Source organism: Octodon degus, unplaced genomic scaffold, assembly GCF_000260255.1.
Source record: "Octodon degus isolate 3935 unplaced genomic scaffold, OctDeg1.0 scaffold00496, whole genome shotgun sequence".
NCBI classification, from domain to species: Eukaryota; Metazoa; Chordata; class Mammalia; order Rodentia; family Octodontidae; genus Octodon; species Octodon degus.
Window position 1 is genome coordinate 44,568 of NW_004525072.1, and position 4,993 is coordinate 49,560.

Sequence of the window (4,993 nt, forward strand, 5' to 3'; positions counted from 1 at the left end):
CCGGTACCAAAATAAAAATAAAAATAAATCAGACCTCATCATATTGTTTTGCTAGTGTAAGAAAAAGAAAGAATGAATAAAATCTGAAATATATAATAGATACCCTGAAGGGGAAAGAAATCATTCAAGGGAAAGGAACAACTGGGATGAGGAAAAGGACAAGAGAAAGAAGGAATTATATAGGATAGCTTAGATAATTGTACTACTAATTTCAGCTGGACTATTGAAAGAAGTAGTTAATGTTTAACTTTTTGGCCTCTTTTTATTATTTATTTATTTATTTATTTATTTTTTAATTTTTTTGTGCAGGGTCTCACTACAGCTGGAATTCCTAGTGATCCTTCTGTTCTCTGCCTCCTTTGTGCTGTGATTACAGGCATTCGTCACTATGCCCGAACTCAATTGCTGTTTCAGTGTGCCCTGGAGCTGGGCTGGCAAGGGATGTGATGCCAGAGATCGAATGCTGGCCCCTGTGCTTGTCCTCTTTTTAGTTTCTTATCACTTTTTTTTTGACGAATTTTGCACACTTACATCTAATAATCTAACAATTAATTTGAAGACAATATTATTCAATATAACAACCATTTCTGGATTCCTATTATTTTATTTAGTGAAATCCTGAACTGTTTCTAATGTTTTTATTTTTATACGACTCTTTTATTCATTTAAAAAAATACAAAAATAAAAAATAAAAACTAGGATTAGATGTCCCATTCAACTCAGCTATTCCCTTTCAAATTATCTTCCCAGAAGAATTAAAAATATCATACCACAGAAATTTATGTATACCCATGTTTATAGCAGTGAAATTTGTCATAACTAATTTTTGGAAATAATTCAAATGCCCATCATGTGAGGAATAAATGAAAAATATGTGATATTTTTATACAGTGCTGTACTATTCAGCTATAAAAAAGAAACTTGAGGCTTTTTAGGTAAGTGTAAGCAACTAAAGTTCATGCTTATAAGTGAAATAAATCAGACTCATATATAAATATCACATTGTCTCCCTTGTGTAATAAGGTAAAAGAGTAGATAAGATCCAAAAGGTATGATAGTGTGAAAGGTAAAGAAGTTGCTCAAAAAGGAAAGAATAACTAGGATGGAGGAAAGTAAGATAATTATTCTACTAATCTATTTTATTTCATTGAAAGGAACATTTAGTGCTTTTATTATGTGATCAATTTTGTATGTCTGTATTGGGTTATCTAAGCAACTATTTTGAGGATACCACTATTTAATATAATAAACATTGTTAATTTCCTATCTTGTTTTGAAATTCTGTATCTTTTTATTAGTCTCTTCAAAATACAAGAAAAATAACTTTATTATAGTAACAGACACTTTGCTTTTAATGCCTGTCAATATTGCCTTTTAACGCAATTATACAGAGGACCTTGCCTCTTTCTAAATTCATGCTGGAAGTCTTTCCTGTCTTTATGTACAGTGCTGTTGCTCCTTGTGTCATACATCAAGTCAGAGGCTTACTTTTCATGATCATTGTGACTCTGTGAAAGAACTGACAGTTGCAGGGTGCCCAACTCAGAGCTTAGGTTGATGAGGATACACCCTAATGTATTTATGTGACAGAAATTGCCAGAAATGCCCGATCATCACAGGATGATCAAAAACCTCAGTAAATGTTCAAATTAAATTTTTATTACAGTGAAAGACACATTGCTATTAATCTCCCTCAATGTTCTCAAGATAATCCTCATCATTTTGAGCACCTTTCTCCTTTCTTGATAATGTGTCTTTTATTGTAATAGCTTTTTAAACATTCCCTACATCTTTTGATGGGTGTGAAGTTAACCATGAGACTAGGGTAATCTAGCACTATAAGGTAAGTTAATATGCTTACAATAAAAAAATCTTAAAAACTATGTAGTTTTGAATGATGACAATTGTAATAGTAAGCTGAAACAATGGATAATAGGTTTCCACTAAGTGTTACAAGATCTTGAAACAGACTATATTAGATATTATTAAACATTCTTTTGGAAGAAACACTGTGTGTTTTAAAAAAAATCAATGACCTTTGTTATGGTTTCTGTCTAGTTGTCTCCCCAAAGCCTCATGCAGTAATTGGAGTGGCTTCTAGAGTTGGTGATCAATCATGATCCAATGCAGGGATTAAGGATATGGGGCTACACCTGAGCTGGGTACTCTGCTTACAATATAAGGAAGGGAGAGAGGCTCTCTAGCCACCCACCTGTGGCTTCTCCCACTGCTCTGTGCTGTTTTCCGCTGCCATGAACTGCTGCCCTCTGTCATGTGCCGCTCTGCCTTGGAGCCAGCCTAGTATGGACTGTACCATCCACTAATTGTGAGCTAAATAAACCTTTCCTGTCTTAATCTTGGATGTTGGGTCTGTTGTCCCAGCAACAAGAAAAAAGTAATCAAGACAACCTTATACAAGAAATTATTGAATAAATAAGTCTTTAAAATATGTTATAATTAAAATATATCCATTTATTTAAATTCTACACTAGGATAATGCATTCAAAAGGGGTGGCTTAATTCTGTTTTGTGCCTATCTAGTAAATCATTTGTCTAATGATATGTTTAAAACAAAAATTTGAAGATTAAAAGTATTGTGATAGACTATGTCATGGGAATTGCACTATTTACTAATGATAATATAAATTTATTTTCTAAAATGAAAGGTTATTTAATAAGTGCAGTGCTGCTAAAGTCAGCATATACTGACTGAGGATGGATTATATGGCAGATGCTGCTAGAGTTTGCGAAGTAGAGATAATATTATACAATTTATTCCTACCAGAAAACTTCAGTGCTTAGCAATGGCAGTACTCACATGAAGTCTAATTATGAAAACTAATTAAAAGTAAAACATGATATCATAAAAGTCCAGTGTAAGCACATGGTAGTAATGCTAGTTTTCCCTTCTTGAGTAATACAACTCAAAACTCCCTGAAAAATCAGTTATCAGCCTTTTTTTAAGCTCTAGGATTCATGTTACCAGTCACATGGGTGGAGAATATTCACATGTTTTATAAGACTTTCAAGACAGGCTCTTTATTTTATTATTATTATTTTATTTGTGGTACCAGGAATTGAACTAAGGAACTTGCACTTTCCGGGTGCAAGCTATTTCAATGAGCTATCTCCCTGACCCTAGACAGGCTCTTTAAAAAACCTAGTGAACTACTTTCCTTTCACTGCTACTTTAGAATGGGAAGATGACAACCAAGTTCCAGAAGGCATCTGGGCCCAGGACCCAACTTTAAGAAAGGGACACACATGTTGAATGCAAAACTAGCGAACGGCTTGTGTCTCTGATAATTATGGAGTAGCCACACTATCCATGAAAGAAACTTGGGTTTTCCTTAACCCATTTTATCCTGTTTCTTTTGTTTGATTGTTTGTCTGTATACATTAGAAAATAAAAGTAAAGCTCAATTTAGTGGATACTAAAAAAAAATGTATTTGCTACAGGATTTCACTATACAGCTGGGACTTATAGTGATTCTCCTATTTTCAGACTCTCCAAGGCTGGGATTACAGGCATGAGCCACCATGCCCAGACTTGGTCACTGGCTCATCGTGCCCCAGGGCAGAGCCAACACAGCATGCAGGACTGGAGATCAAAACTATTAAATTTTTAAAATTAAAAAAAATGGAAGTACTGTAATGAAGAGTCAGTGAAGCAATAAAAAACTAATCTGTGGTTTTCTTCACAAGATGATTAGCAACCTGCTTGGGTACCAGAGTGTGCTGTTGTTGTAGGTAGCTGCATTAGATAGAAATATTATACGCACTCAGACAGGGTTAGGCCCTCTAAGGAGACAATATGGAAAACAAGATGATTTTACAACTTTGGGAATGACAGGCACTTCTGCTGTGGGCCAGACCTTAAGACAAAAGAGCAAACAAATGCAGGAACATACTTCCCTGGGATAGGCATCAAGGTTGATATTCTAAATAGGTATCAATCACCTTGAAAGAGCCAAAGTCACTCACACATTCCCTACCGGAAAAGCCCCTGTTCTGTATTTTGCCCCCTTGTCTCAGGACTAGCTTCTCCATTTGATCCTTATTTAATCAATTTTACATGAGTAATTATACTTGCAGTCTTATTGGTTGACTCCAGTTTTATCCCACTTCATGTATGAGTTCCCATGTTTTCCCTCTTGGACTCCCTTTACCTCGTGGTTTTGCTTTATAAAAATCCTTAGAAAAGGCAGATTCCCAGGCAACCCACTCAGGTCCTCTTCTGTCAGACAAAAGCTTTCTTTCCCCCAAAAAATATAACCGGCTTTTAACATCAATGGATTTTATTACTAAAATTCATTTTTTGGTATTAGAAAACATGAAGTTGGCCCTGAATCTTTCAGGGTAGAGGTTTCATTCCCTTATATCAGGCTGTACTATAAAGCCAGATCTGGAGAAGTTAACAGTGATGAGGCTAGATTCAAACTGGGGTCTATTGAAGTAACTAACAAAATGAAATCTAAGGTCTAACAGAGTAAACAGAGATAACTGAAAGCATTCTTCAGAAAAAATAAAATACAAAACTACACAATATGCATATAAATTATAGATACAAGATTTTATTCCTTCAAATTTTTTCTCGTAAGAGATCTTGGCTAATCGATAAATAACAAAATCTGACTAGTCTACAATTATAAATTTCTAAAAATTGTAATAGAGTTACTATAATTCAATTTAGGTCTAATCCTGTCTGAGGATGTATTTGAGAATATGATTTTTGTAAAGATGTTTGTGGGTTCTGCGCACTTGTTCATATGTTTATGTGTCATTCTGTGAACAGCTGTTCTTTTTATTTGAGCTTTGGGGTATAGACTTAAAAACATGCTTTCTCCTAAGTTACCAGCTGGTCTAAGTGATATCAAAATTGGTTTGCTCACAGTATCAAAAAATTTAAGCTAGGGCCAGGGAGATGGCTCAGTAGAATAAGCACTTGCCTGGCAAGTGCAAGGGCCTGAGTCCAATCCCTGGTTCCGCAAAA